Source organism: Sphaeramia orbicularis, chromosome 9 (assembly GCF_902148855.1).
Source record: "Sphaeramia orbicularis chromosome 9, fSphaOr1.1, whole genome shotgun sequence".
NCBI lineage: Eukaryota > Metazoa > Chordata > Actinopteri > Kurtiformes > Apogonidae > Sphaeramia > Sphaeramia orbicularis.
The window spans coordinates 29,442,481-29,458,571 of NC_043965.1; the positions used below are offsets into that span (position 1 = coordinate 29,442,481).

Here is a 16,091-nt window from a genome sequence, read left to right on the forward strand (position 1 = left end):
GCGGACACACATGCATGCATGCTCCATGGTGATGTTGGACTGTAACACAAGAAACAGTAGGAACAGAAACAGACTGTGCAGTGAAAGCTCCCCTTCTGTGATCTCTGCTCAGGTCATGCAGAGTTTCAGTCCTGCACCTAACCCGTGGCCTGTGTTTGACCATTCTGTGTGTTGTCTGAGCCGGCTGAGACTCCCTCATTATGTGACAGGCAGAGGAGACTATTTGATCCTGGATATTTAGCCTTCTCCTCTCTGTCACAGCCACTGGAGCCCTTTCAAGGTAATTGACTGACTGTTTGATCTCACTCTGACTCTACACCGGTACAAGACGCCGACACACATACGAACACATTTGTCACTTGCGAGTGTCTCCTCACCGATGGCACGCACGTGGTACAGTATAGACCCACTATATCCTAGAAGAAAAAAAAAAAAAATCCAAAACACACCCCACAACACCCACATCCACACACAGTTGTTATCATCTGTGTGCAGGGAGGTAAAGGAACAGAGGAGAGTTTTTAGCCGTTAAAAAGGAAACAAGGAAACTCCTCCATAGCTATGGGCCATGCTTTCTTCCCTCCGCACCAAACACGGCATGCTGTTACAAATGGTAATCGCCTCTGATTGTCACAAATTTCAAAACAAACGCTAGGTGACTGTAAAGCCAAAGTGACGCCCGGAGTGATACTCTGACAGAAAGCCTGAATCAAAGCATGCCGACTATAATTAGGTTCCATCTGGGCTACATTATTTAAAGCCTCACCAGTTAATTGCTTGTGTACAAATGGCCTATTTTATTTGAATCAAACTCTTTTTTTGTGATTCGTAATTACATTGATGTGAAGGGGGGCATATCTCTTTACTTCATTCATAATATAAATACATATTCAACTTATTAAGAGGACTCTGAGGCAAGGGGAATGTACAGTGATGATACTTTTTGTGTGAATTGAATTTCTTTAAACAATTATGAGTGCTTAATCAAATATAGTGACATTTGGGTTAAACATTTAATGAGCTTCAATTAAAAAAAGGAGATGAACAACGATATAATCAGAAAGTGAAAATTACAAAAACAGAATACCTAACAGGACTAATACTGATGATATTATTGCATCCACAAGCAAACATTTTCTCATTTCCCCTTGTCAAAGTTTTCATCAAAAATCTAACGCAGTGTGTTTTCTTATCGATATGCTATCGACAGTAACCTAAGCTGTTGTTTTATCTCGATGTGAGGCAGTGTAGCATGTTGTGGTGCGGGTCCTGGCTGGCTGTAACCTTAGCCATGGTGCTGTTTGTGGAAACTATCTGTTGAATGGATCTGCAGTGGGGAATCGCTATCTGTATCCTGGTTGTCAGACGATCGGATTTCCGCCCCTGACGTTCTCTGATATTAGATGATCTTCAGTGGTGTGTGTGAGACTATGTGCACGTGTGTGTCGATACTCTGTGCATGTGTGTAAGAGTTCCCGGTGTGCGGTTGTCCACGTGAAAGGCACAGGCGCATAAAGTCAGTTATGCGCGTTGTCATCTTGTTTGCAGACATGCGTAAAGGTTAAGGATGTCACTTTGTCCCTTGTGGCTGTCTGTTGAAGGGCCAGGACATGTTGCCACTGGAGAAGAGGTCGAGAGGAGCCTGGGCAGGTGACAGCCGGTCAGCCAAACTGCCAGAGCAACTCTGTCCTTTGTAACAAAACATGGAGATGTTGTCCTCAGTCAAAAAGTTAATTAAATCTAAATTTACCCATCCCTGACCACCATCCTCCACAAAAACAAAGCCCTTCAAATTTCACTGAAGGTTAGGACATCCATGTCAAACCAACAGGCAGTGTAACACAGGTATAATCCTTCTTTGTTTACGCGACACTACAGAAAGTGCCTTCTTTTTTTAATAAAATCAACATGGGACTAAGGCTTCACACGTCTACAGGAGCAGGAGAGACACACATTACACAAACACAAAATGACTCAAAACACAGCTCATTTCATCAAACTCGTGCTACCACTGCAGCTTCTCGAATGCAATTCATTTTTAATGTAAGTGCCCCCCCCGCCCCTCCCTCGTACTGCTTTTAATTACTTTGCTTATTATTGTATGTTGTTGTTAGACAAAAACAAGGCAGAACTCATTACACATCCAGAGATGAGGAACCTGAATCACTAGCTACAGGGGCCGCTAAGGGGACTCTGTATTTACTTAGAATAAAATGCAAACAGAAAAGAGACACAGAGAAACAAAATCAAGTGAAGCCCAGAGAGAGGAGAATATCACATTAACTTGTTGAAACCATCATTGAAAGTAGGCTATTTTTCATTCCATATTGTAATTCTAGGAAGAGTAAAACTTGTGACAAGGATTCAACACAAAGGACGGTGTACTGTACTTCTACTTTCTACAGCAACTCCCTCCCTTCATCTATCCTTCTCATTTGCAGCCTGCCTACCTAGACACTGAGACTGCACTGAGTGCTTTTTTATTTTAATGTGAATGAGTGGCCTTGGCCATCATAAAGGACCCTCGCCTTTATAGACTTGGAGCAGAGTATTTACAAGATAACCCTGGTCCAAGGACAGTGTAGGCTATTTGATACCAGTGTCAGACTCTCTCCTCTGTTCTTCAGTAAAAATCGAAAGCCCAAACATGCTGTCGCTTATGACTGCACCTTTCAATGTCAGTTGTTTAACTCGGTTTTACACAAATGTGATGAAACTCTGGAATAAGAGGAGAAGCATCTGTGTGTATGGTATTAAACAAAGATATGAACTACAGCTTTTTTTCCCTTTTTAAAATGAGTTAAAAGGTTAAAAACTACACTGTACAGTTGCTATGAAATTTGTTTGTTTTGTGTATCACAAAGCAGATCATCACGTACAAATCACCTTCACCAGCTAAAAACACAGCTGAGAAGTACAATATTAGGGAGTAAAATTCTTATACGAAAAATTTAATAGAATGTTTTCCTTTCACCAAACAGATAAGACGTTAGATAAAATAGTGACCAATAATACATTTATTTTAAACTCAAATAAAGGGTGAGTTTCCTCTAAAATGGCAACATCAAAAAATAATGTGAATACCAAATACAAATTGTGTATACATGTATATTAGTAAATTACTGTTTGACAGAAAATAAGTCAGTTGCAATAAGAGGAATTTTTTGATTTTCAATGAAAAAATAATAGCAAATATATTTTCATTTGTTACAGTCATGTACCAGCAAACATGACACTTCTGCATATGTTGATTCGGTGTGTATATGTGACAGCGAGAGACATACTAGAAAGAGAGATTGAGTGACCAAGGGTGCGTACACATGTATGTGTATGGAGGGGCCTTGTTGGGAGTGCCACCCAGACATTAGCACTGTAAACAGTGCGGGCCTCCTTCCCTGTCCGGGCCCTTTGTTCCAGCTGCATTACCATTGGTCAGGGCTTAAATGGCAAACACTCGGGGGCTGCTAGCTCGCCTGACACGGTTTTGTTTTTGGCCTATTGAGGGGCAATGGAGAGCTTCTGTTTCTATGCCCAGGCACAATGTGTCTCAAAAGCAGCATGGCTGAAAAGAGAGGCCCCCACAAAGACTGTCCATTAGTGGAGGCACTGCATGCATGCATATACGTGCACTCACATAGGCACAAGCATACACACATAAAGTGGCACACACACAGATGCACACACAATCATGCCTGGGCAAGGGTCAGACAGAGACAACCTTGCCAAAGACACTGGTGGAGATGGAGCATGCGCACATGAGGGTATGTCCATGCACACTCACACACACACAAGAACAGTCTATATAACCAAATCCAAGCCAAACCTCACACTCAATACACCACTTCACTCCGCTCTCACATAAACACACAACGCCTGCTCCACTTCAACACAATGAGGTCTGAAACACACACTTACACACACACACGCACACCTTCCTAACACCTTCAAGACAATGCCAGCTATAGAAAAACACACACCCACACACAAACACACACTTCTACAATATCAGACATGCACACATCACTCAGTCACAAAGGAGGTGGAGGAGGAGCGGGGTAAGAGAGGCCCCCTTGCACCTGTAAGAAAGACTGGGCGGCATTCACAATCAGTGGTCACACAATAGGCAGCCTTGAGTGTGAGAATCCCCCTACACACAAGGCCACGGTGATCACACACACCTTATTTGTAGCCCTTCTTCACTAACCAGGTTGTGTAAGCTCTATAGAAGAATGGATCTCATCCATAAACACCACTGGCACATGCTTTGTACTGCACAAGGTTTAACAGCCTAAAGTACCTGACCGTATTATATACTGGAAGCAGGGTAAATTATTTATAAATTATCTTGTGTTTACAAATTATCACACAGCCCTTGTATGGCTGCTTTCATACCTATACCATTACCTATAAATGGAAATTCCACTGTTGCATGTAGTTGACAATGCTAGAGTGTTTAACTGGTATGGTAACCCCTGTTGTAACCTACAACAACATGTGGTGCTTACATTCTTTAGGAGCTGATTGTGGTGTTACATAGACACCCTCCTTGATACTTTACCATTATATCCTCTGAGTTCCCCTATGTTCATTTTTTGTGCCAGCTACACCCACAAATGTTATTACCACTTCATGGACATCCTATACCTCTAACATTTACACCTCATATGCTTCATTTTCCTTTGTTACATACATATTTCAGTTACCTTTTACTTTGTAAAACATGTTCCGATGCATGTTTTGTCATGGTTCACCTACGTTATAACACTGGTAATAAATAACTATTAAACAGACTGACAACCTTATAGCACCAAATAATGATGACCAAAGGGACATCAGATTGTCTGTGCAGCATTATAAACACAAAACACTCAAATTGAGAGTACTTAACACAATGATGTGCCAATGCTAACAATCATCAACAACATTAAGAAAATATCCCCCTATGTAACAATTGTAACAATGAGAGATGTTAACGAATCTGAAAATGTTTAAATATTAAGACTATAATATGGTTATTTCTCAACAATGTAAGTTAAAGAACAACTGCAAAAAAAGCAATGAAAACTGCTTGAATTTTACATTTTGGTCCTAAATGGTACAATTGTGAAAGTAAATAAAAGAAGAAATACAACTTCATGAATATACAGGGTGGGGAAGCAAAATTTACAATGAACATTTAGTTGTTTTTTCTCAGCAGGCACTATGTCAATTGTTTTGAAACCAAACATATATTGATGTCATAATCATACCTAACACTATTATCCATACCTTTTCAGAAACTTTTGCCCATATGAGTAATCAGGAAAGCAAACGTCAAAGAGTGTGTGATTTGCTGATGCACTCGTCACACCAAAGGAGATTTCAAAAATAGTTGGAGTGTCCATAAAGACTGTTTAGAATGGAAAGAAGAGAATGACTATGAGCAAAACTATTACGAGAAAGTCTGGAAGATACTATTAAAGAAGAATGGGAGAAGTTGTCAGCCGAATATTTGAGGAACACTTGCGCAAGTTTCAGGAAGCGTGTGAAGGCAGTTATTGAGAAAGAAGGAGGACACATAGAATAAAAACATTTTCTATTATGTCAATTTTCTTGTGGCAAATAAATTCTCATGACTTTCAATAAACTAATTGGTCATACACTGTCTTTCAATCCCTGCCTCAAAATATTGTAAATTTTGCTTCCCCACCCTGTACATACAAAGGCTCAGGTTAAAGTGTTAAATTGTTGAGTTAGGTCACCACTTGAACCACCATTTCCACCAACAGCACCTGGCAAGGTGACACACACACATACAAACAATGCAAATACACACAATTATAAAACATGCATGCACAACTGCAAGACACACATATGTAGAATGGGCAATATTCACATGAGGTCAAGAATCATTCACAGGATTCATAATTGAGCACTCTCACACAGCAAGGTACAGTTTAAGAGAAAGTGACCAATATAGACAAGGAAAGAAATACGAACTGTAAAATGTACAGTAAGAAAACACCAGATTTATAAGTCTACCATGTAGGGAGGAGAGGAGGTCAGGTGGGGGAGGAACAGGCCAGAGGTGGCGATAGCAGAGTGGGTGCTGAGGGCGGGGCAGGTCTGAAATAGATCACTTAAGGGAACAAAGTGTAATTAATGGGTCGCCACAGATAAGAGGGCTCTGGCCCTATCTGGGAATGTGCTAATGGAGTTGACACACACTCAACAAGATCAGTGGACAACCTCTGTCTATGTGTGTACATGTGTGCATGTGTGTGCACGGCCGTGTGTATGTCCTAAGGATACAAAGTGGATAAATAGTAGGAGGAGGAGACTGTGAAAGTGACAGGTTAACATGTTTTCCTCCATGACGAAGTTCTGCCACCCCTGCAATCAGAGAAAACCCAAAACACACAAACATATCTATGTGAGTCAGCCTCCTTAACTCACGTAGACCTCCCGCTTCACATCAAAACATGACTGATGTTATTACACTTGGCGAGCCGGCACGCCTTCAGTCGCGGGGATGTGGTTGTTTACGGAGAGATGGAGGTGGAGGAAGCTGCCTGGTCAAGAGGGGGTCAGACCTGAGGTGTTCTAAGAGAAGCGAACTGACACAAACCTCTCCTCAAACTTCCTGTCTGCGTGTGTCCCTGCGTCAGGGGAACCCGGCTGGAGCCAAGGGGCCTGTGTATGTTGATGTGTGTGTGTGTATGTATGTTTGTTGGCGAACTTGTGTGGGCCTGGAGCCTGGCTGGGGAGGTCAGAGGAGGTTCTGAAAGGCGCCCACGTGTGCCTGGACAGTGAGATGGCCTGTGATGGACAAGGCAAGACAAAGAGGATTTCCGCTGTTTGTCCAACAGAGCGGAATAGGCATGTTTCTCTCTCTCACACACACACACACACACACACACACACACACACACACACACACACACACACACACACACACACACACAGAGGGAGAAGTCTGTCTCCAGCATAGATTTCATGTGTGTATGTGTGTGGCACGAGGGGAGTAGGTCAGGCATCTGGTTGGTTTTGTGTGTATATGAATGTGTATGTGAGAGTGTGTTCAGGGTCACAGACCCCGGGGCCATCTACTTCAGTCTGGTTTAGTCAGACAAGCCAAGGCCACATTAACACACTGCATGACTTAATAATATAGAGACCTCTGGCTTGGTGCTACAGATACACGGCTAAGACGACTGAATAATAAAAAAAAAACACATATCTTACAACTTTATGGAAATGGACTATTTAATAACATTACAGTCACCTTGACAAGTCAATAAATATCAAATGAAGTACATGTAACAGTCCTTAAACACAAGGGCACGACCTCGACAACAGCAAGCTGTGCACAGTGCTCTAGGTGAATCTTAAATCTTGCATTGTGTTGGTGTGTGTCCACAGCAGCCTGAAATGTGTGTTTTGTTTGTGTGAGCATAAGATGTAGCGTCAGGGGGTTAAATGGAGAGGGATGAGACTCCGATCTGTCAGGACAAGGGGAGAACAGCTTCAAAGAGTCAACATCACACACTGAGGCACGCACACAAACACACACTGACGGACAGTCCATTGCTCCCAGCATATCTCTACTTTGTCCTTGGACTGTCTGAATACCACTGGAGGCAAGCATGATTTGAGAGAGCAAGTGGGAACAAGAGAGAGGGAGACAGAGAGAGGAAGGAGAGAGAAAGAAAGACGAAAATGATAGAGGGAAGGGGAGGGGGAGAAAAGAGGCGCCCCTCAATGACATCTAAAGAGATAACTCACTCTCCAGAGCTTCTTTTCTCTTGCTATCACTTTCCCAGGCAGCAGTCCTTCTACATAAGGCCTCAAGTGTGAGTGTGTGTATTAACTTTGCGTGTATGAATGAGTGACAGTGGTGTATGTGGGAATACAGCGTATGTGAAGGTGAAAAACTAAAAGATTTTTGAATCTGAATGAAATGATCTAAATAGAATGACCTGCATACTGAATGCATCATAATGCAAATGTTACCGGAAAAAATGTCAACACTTAGCCACATAGTATGATTGTTTTAGAGATGATGCAGAAAACTATAATTACCAAAACTGAGATGAACAAAACTGTTGTGTATATGGTTTGTAACATGTAATGCTATTTAATTGTATAGATAAAGCTGAAAGCTCATAATATGAAATAACTGTATGCTGTATATTCATGTCAGAATAATGTTCTAGTGAATCTGTACTCAGATGGCTGCTTAAGAAATGATGTACAGAATACAACACAAACAACAGCTGCCTTGTTGCTTGATTGAAAGTTAACTTTGCAAAAACAAAGCATCAGGCCAGCAGCGGGTCACAGCGATGCTGAAAACACCCAAACAAAACAGCAGGAAAACACAAAGTGGTCTGCCGCTGCCACTGTTGTTGGAAATGCTCTCCTTTGTAGGCACAGTCAACTGTGGGGAAGAGTTAACCTTTTGATAAGCTGCTTCGAGCCCCAGCTGTATGCATTTTTTATCGAAATGTGTGAGTCAGAAAGAGAATAATTATCTCCTCGCACTCCATGGAGTGGCAAGGGGTTGTAGCACCCAGTCTGGGCTTCATAAGTGAACCAGCTTGAGAAATGAAGCAACGCTGATGAGCAAAAAGAGAAACTGAGCTATGCTAATTCATAACTCAAAAATAAAGGAGCAATACACAGTAAAAAGTTTCCTGGTGAAACACAATGGCACAGGCACTCTCAAACACGTGCATTACATGCATTTAAATTGCTAGATCACTTAATCATGGACACGAATCTTGACCCTATAACGTTTTAATTGGAATTAATTTGAACACTACTTTGATAAGAATCATAACCCCTAAACCTGTGTGACTGTGCTCAGGAAGATTATAGCACTGCCTCAAACAATGTAGCCTCTTCATTCATTTAAATTAGATCACAACATTTGTGCAGTGAAGGTGTTGCCTCAAAAGGCTCCAGTAGGATCAGCTGGCAAAAAATGTTGATCCTGGCAATACATCTACTACAACACAGTCCAGTGTCATCTGGCAGCATAATGCGTTGGCCAACCATGTGTGCAATTGCAAATTCTATGAAGCTTGTACAGCATTGTGATAATTCTGTAAGTGATGAGATAAAGGAACATGTAGTGACTGGACTCTAAATTCACTGCCTTAAATGAACAACTGCATTGACATTTCTTCTCCTCAGCTGTGCAGTACATACCAACCAGTGGAACTCCTGCTTACCTCTGTAGTAGGAATTGTTTTAAACACTTCTCATCAGCCATTGCTTTGGAAGAAATTAAAAGCTTTAAAAGAACAAACATTTATGTACAAGCACATCCTTGACCTTGCACTGTCCGCCAAACAGTGCAAGGTCACTGATCCTTGCTTCAGAGCAGCCATGATCACCTCTAGAGAAGCCCCAGTCTCGACCCACCATGACACGGACACGCATGCGCACAGACAAAAACACCCACATATAGCAAATACACACACACACACACACACACACACACCACCCCAACAGAGCTTAAGACCTTTATCTGACAGCATCAGCTAACACCAGATACACACACAGACCTGCCATGACCTTGCAGCACTTTGAGATTAATCAAAATTGTAGCTGGGATCAGAGGTGTGGGTACAACCGACAGAGAGAGTCGTTCATTTTGTGCATGCATGTGCGTTTCTCTGTATGTGTCTGTTTGTGTGGTGGGGTGTCCAAGGCAGAGTCAGAGATTGAAGGAGTGGAGGTCAGGGGAGACACTCACCCTCTCAATCCTTCGCTATTGACTTGGCAGCAGAGAGATGGTCCTGAGCGGTCAACGGCAAATAGAATAAACTGATCAATAACCGCACACTTGTCAGGGGCGACGGAGGCATTTAAAAAAAAAAAAAAAAAAACACGCACACACAGCGGACCAACTTGAACTATGCAGGACGGGAACAGAAATGTGTCACGTGAAGCTGCAAGCCTTGTCACCCACTCTGTCCATGACATGTGTGGAATGCCACCTATCAGTGACACTGTGGGTGCCTGTTTAGGCAGGCGTTGGCGAAAAAGGAGGAGGAGGAAGAGATGGAGAGAAGCAAGATGTAACAAAAGTCATCAAGATTCAGGGGACAAAGCAAAAGTTTGAGAGAGCAGTAGAAAAAGAAGTGTGGGAAGGAAGACAGCAGAGGAGAAAAACTACCCTCTGTCATAATTTAAACGAGCCGTAGTCTCCCAACGCTCTGTTTACAATGTATAATTTATGCCTCCCAGTTCAAACACAGCTTTATCTGCACTCAGCTGCTAAGTGATATGATTTCACTTTTTATAGCAGGCCCCCACCCGTCCAATTCAGCACCACCCCCAGCCCCTCTGAAATGCAGGCTGGTATGATTCTGCACGCCTCATGCACTGACTTTCAACTGTACAACCCCCCGAGGGCTAAAGGAGCATATTAAACCCCTCCCTAACCCCATCGTCTTCCCTCTCTTAAGCAAAACCATGGCCCTAAATACACACTTAAGCACATACACTTATAGACATGCACACCCTGTATGCTGTCAGAGGAGAGGACTGCCTCATATTTTACAGCAGTTAAAGATTCTCTTTGTATTTATTGCTATGTTGGTGAGTAGTCACATCCCATTTTACAGCAGCCTACTCTGACCTCTGATCAGAGCCTCTCTGATGACCCCACAGCTCTGCCCCAGGAGCACTAATGCAACATGTTCCAACAACTCCATTCTAATGAAACTTTTCATGGACCTCCTCCACCCTCAGACAGCGCTGTAGACAAACACACAACGCATATCGATATAATATTGAACAGCATGCTAGTGGGACAATTCTGGGAAATGTCTGTGCTGTTGTCAGTAAAATAAATGCCTGAAGAATTTAAGTAGTGTGAGCTTTGTGGTATGGAAAGAAGTTCAAAGACACTAAAAACTGAAGACATGAACTATGGTGTAAAGAAAAGATTTGGATAAATATTATTTAATAAAAGTTAAGGTAGATGAATATTAAGTTATCATAGACCAAGTCAAAGCAAAATAATAAAACATCTGTCTTTGGGCTCGTGTGATAGTATGATTTTTGTGCCTTGTATACTATGAAAAGGAAACATTCCTGCTGAATCACCATAAACTGTGGTTTAGCCTCATTACACAATTATGTTATAGATTAATGTATCTGACTGCAAAGTATTACCCATCAGCTTTTCTTCTCTCTGAACTCTTCTCCTCTACTTTCCCACCATTTCATCTATTCATCATACTGCCTTACTCTCTTTGCTTATTCTCTGCCATTTCCTCTCTCTTCTTCCCTCTTCTCTTCTTTCTCAGCTATCTGCCTACATAGTGTTTACGCTAGCAGAAAATTCCCTCTTCGTCTCTGGGGGGAACTGCGTTTTTCTCTGCTCCGCTTGTCTCTCGTTCTTCTCTTGTATGTTTTCCATGCTGGCAAAGCTTCCTCTTCCTGCATGCAGCAGAGAGTGTGCACCGTCTGCAGCTGTCCCATAAGGGACCCTACAGTGTGATGTTACAATATCCCCATCCAGAGGGATCCTCTATCCTTTTCTCTCTCTGGATGCTCTTTTAGTTCCTTCTCTCTCTGTCTCTCTCAACAAGACATTGATGACCTTATTTTTTCATTTTCTTTTATCCTCTTCCTCCTCACTTACTCTTTTTATCTGACTCTTAACCCTCACTTTATGTGCACTCTCTCACCCTCTTAGAATTTCCTTTTTCTTTCCTGTATTCTTTTCTAGTGTTGTCCATTCTTATCTTTGTACAAAGTGCAAACCCTAGCCTTTTTTTGGTGAAATACAGAAAGAGGCAAGAATTCAAATTCACAGGTAAAAGAAATCTTTAAAGACGTCCAATCTTTGAGTGTCTGATTTGAAGCTTCATTGTGCTCCCTCCAGTCTAGACTGGATTTTCTGGAAATATCTTTAAAAATATGATACACTGCACTTCTAACATACAAATCCCAGCCAGTGTTTCACTCAACTCTGTGGTGACTGTGGTGTGTATGCGGTGGTCCAAGTGTGACTGAGCATTCAACAGCCTTAGGGACTCCTGCCATATGGCTAGGGGTTGTCCTGCTTCTGTGCACCTGCAGGGGCATACCACAATGGGCCACCTCACAGATCCTGAGCTGGGCATCATGCCCTATGACACATGGTGGTGAAACAGGAAAACACACTAGAATGCACATGCTATTACAGATGTGCATTCACTGGACAACAAGGTTCATTCACAAGTCTCTCACAAACCCATGAGATTTGATCTCATTCATACTGAAGGGAGTAGTGTAAAATTGCAACTGGGTTTAGTACAATAAAAAGTTAGCACTGTTTAATTAAAATTCTTCTCCTTTGCAAAACCAACTAGTCTGTAAAGACTGCTCTTCACAGAAAATCTATCAGAGATATATATGAACAACTTTTATAAACTCAAGCTGAACTAAAATGAAAGAGAGATTTGATTACCAGTGTCCTTACGTCATCATTAGGTCTATGTAGAGAAAGCTCTGTTGCACATATACTGATGAAAGCAAACATATTATGAGTAGAAAAATGGTAAATGTGAAAAAAATATTTTTTTTCTCACTTAAAAGTGAATGTAGTAAATGGGAGCATGCTTTAACTGATTTATGAAATTATTCCTATAAATATAGGTAAGAAATACTTTGAACTTCAAAAGATATAAACAGTTTAAAAGTATGAGAAAGACTTTCAGTTTGTACAAATGCAGAGAAATGCCTTGACTAGTAAAGATAGAGTGGGTGAAATTCCCTTGACCTGCCATCTATGGACAAGGTCTCCAGTTAATTAAGTTTCTTGTACATCCAGCTGCACGACTATTATGAGTGCATTTCTCTTTGGAGATTACCATGGATGCCTCTAAACCCACCTTACAATTACATTTCATTCAACTGGATTTCTTTTCTCTTTTCTAAAGGTTCATATCAGCAATGTGATATGGGGTAGAGAACTGTGTGTTTGCACATCCATGTGTGCATGTGTTCATGTGTATTGGCCCTTTTCAGTGCGTATTTTATGCCTTGCTGTTTTAAAGGTACAGATAAAGAAGAAAAAGAGAGAGAACAAGGTCTTTTCAGTGTGCGTTCTGGAATGTCTGTGTGAAAGATAGTTCACAACTGAAACATGGAGAACAGGATTTGGGTTAAAGTTAATTCACCTCTTTAAATACTGCTCTTGGCTGAAGATGACACATTTGTCCATGGTGTTCTCATGTGGCCATGGATGAGCGGGGACACATAATGTCAGAACCTGATGCCAGAGTGATCAAGAGCAATCACAAGGTGAAGAGCAACCTGACTGTCTGTCAGCACAAAAGCAGACTTTGACACGTCTAGGTAACACAACTCCTCAGTGTAAATGATGAGAGCAGGCAGCATACAGTACAAGCATACACTCACATACACACACATACTGTGTGCACACAGACACATGCACACACATGTCTAATAAGCGATTGGTACAGGATGTTTGTTTGGGTGGAACTTGAACCTGTCCGTGCCCTAGGGCCACAGCAAGCAGGTGTTAGTGTGCAATCACATGCAGAAAGCAGAAACACCTGGACACCTGGGCTCGGATGTATAACACTGACAGACTCTCAGGAGCTGTCACATAGTCAGGATGAAATTGACCCTAGAGCTGAGGGGGGCACACCTGTGCCATGGGGGGCCCCCTTTCTTTTGAGGACCCTCTCATAAAAACACTCTGTCATGGTGACAAAGTTGTAGGCGTTTAATTGGCCCTTCAGCCTGCTTACTGCTAATATGGGTAATAAAAACCCTCAGAGCCACCTACACAAAGGAACAAAAGGAGCTGAAGAGGCAAATAGATTACAAAGGTACAAACACAGTAAATTCAGTTTCATGTTCTGAGTGAATATCGGTTAAATGTTACGTCTCTATACTAACCAGCTATCTGGCTAACTAGCTAGCTCCAGGCTGATGGTTACAGTGTTGCTAATACTGTCTGGGTCTGTGTGTCTTCGCAGGGCGGTACAGTGAGCAGCTTTGCACTTCACGCTGCTGTGAGCAATCACCAAAGCCAGTCAGTCTGATCCAGCCATTAAAGGAAAGTTTTGACCTGTGTGCTTGATGGACAATGATGAGAGAGCTGAGAACGATGGAAAAACATAGAAGCACAAACAAAATGAAGGATACACCAACTCACAGAGACAGTGATATGCTGAGGAGTAGTGACACACAATCACAACAAGAGACAACAATGCAACAGCAGAATGGTAAAGATACATCCCAATCTGTGCAGTTCAGATAGATGTGCTGGGGAAATGGAAAAGGGAGGGCAGTGGGCTTGTGGGTCCTGTCCTGCCCTCGACCTGCAAATGCTGGCACACCCTGTCCTGCTGCTGGCTAAATAAAGGACCCCAGGGTGGGCCGGGCTGGGCGGCAGGAGAAACAGACACAGAGTCGGCATTACCCAGCTAATCTCATTAGGGAGGCAGCCCTGCCAAGCTGCCAGGGGTCAGCCAGAGTGCCACGTCACTCAGCGCACCTTTGGCACTCCTTGTGACCCCCAGGCAGGTTTGGGCTGAGACTTCTAGCCAGCAAAGGTGAGGGGCAACAAAGGGTGGGGTTGGTGTAAAGGTGGGTGGCTAAGTAGTTGGGGCAAACCAGATCAGCGGACTTATGATCAGTGTAGCTTGGAGACACACATTGTTTGAAAGCAGATGTAGAGCATGGGAGGGAGACCAGAAAATTTAAAAAAAGAAGAAAAAAAAAGATATGAAAGCACAAAAAACAGATTAAAGCAACCATGAGAAATAAGGGAAGAAGAGAGAGGTAAAGAGCGAGTCAGAGAAAGGGAAAGTAAGATGAAGAGAGAAGTAGAGAGGATGGATAAGTAGCTTCCTCCTCTGCAGCTTGGTTTAATGTATTTACAGCAGATTGCATCAGGGTGCTGTAGTTAAAAGGGCCAATGCCATCCAACAGGGTCATCTGTAGTGTGATGTGCCTCCCATAAAGGCGATGTGTGTCACTGAGATGATCTCTTTGGCTTACACATCACAGAGGGAAAAGTCACATACAAATAGAAATACATGTGCAAACACATATACACAGTCAGGTCCCTTTTGAGGAAAATATGACAAACCAGTAAAAAGTCATGAACCTTGCCATCCCCTTCTCCTGTGGCAGATTTCACCTATTTTAACTTCCCATCCCTCCTCCTCTTCTTCACTGTCATATACTCCAGAGCATATATTAGGGCACTTTAGACTTTCAGAAACATGGTTAAAAATTCTGGTTTAAAGCAGGTAGTTAGTTAAACACCCTGACTGACCACTGTTCTCTGACAATGTCGGATGTATTGGGTAACATTACCTTCAGAGCATGTTCTACATCACCAACACAGTCTTTGGACAGAGACCTATGGTCATCATGCTTCAACTTGCATTACTATATAGGACAAATGTTTTTAACTCCAGGTAAAACAAATGCAATACATGATTCATTCATAAAACCACTGAAACATTCATTAGTCATACATCTACTACAATTTACAACCTGCACATTGTCATTAAACTCAGTATAACAAACTTAACCTATTTTAAATCATTATTTACAGTATGTGTCCAATTACATATACATATTACCATGTTTACTGGATCCCTAAATCAATGTCTAGTTTCAGTTTAGCATTTAATTCTATAAATATTATTTCATCACCCATTTTTAACTGTACATACTAGAACCTTTATTCTTGACCGTCTCATGATCCCTAAATATGAGCTGAAAATAAGCAGGTTAAGGGCCACAGAGGCCACAATAGCATGAACAGTGGCACACACTACTATGAGCTCAGCTGTGTAAAACCCAAATCTTATTATTGTAACTGCTAGTACTGAGGAAATACACTGTTGGAAGTGTGTAAGGGATAGTGGGAGAGGGTGAGTGGGAGCAGAGGGTAGCCTGGAAAGCAGAGGTCTTGTTGAGGCTGAAGGTACTATTTGTGTCTGTGATGACTAAAACAAACTCTTTAAGCTGGCCCTTAGCTGAGGCTTAGCTCAGCTGCATAGAGGCCACATTTTAAGAACTGTTAGTTAACACAGCTTTAAAATATTCACAAAGGCCTG

The 16,091-nt window shown here is 42.1% G+C and overlaps 1 protein-coding gene across 2 annotated transcripts in view; it reads right to left on the bottom strand.

Moving 5' to 3' along the window:
• The window catches only part of arb2a (ARB2 cotranscriptional regulator A), a 158,094-nt gene that overhangs the window by 5,512 nt on the left and 136,491 nt on the right, over window positions 1–16,091 (bottom strand). The window lies entirely within an intron of this gene.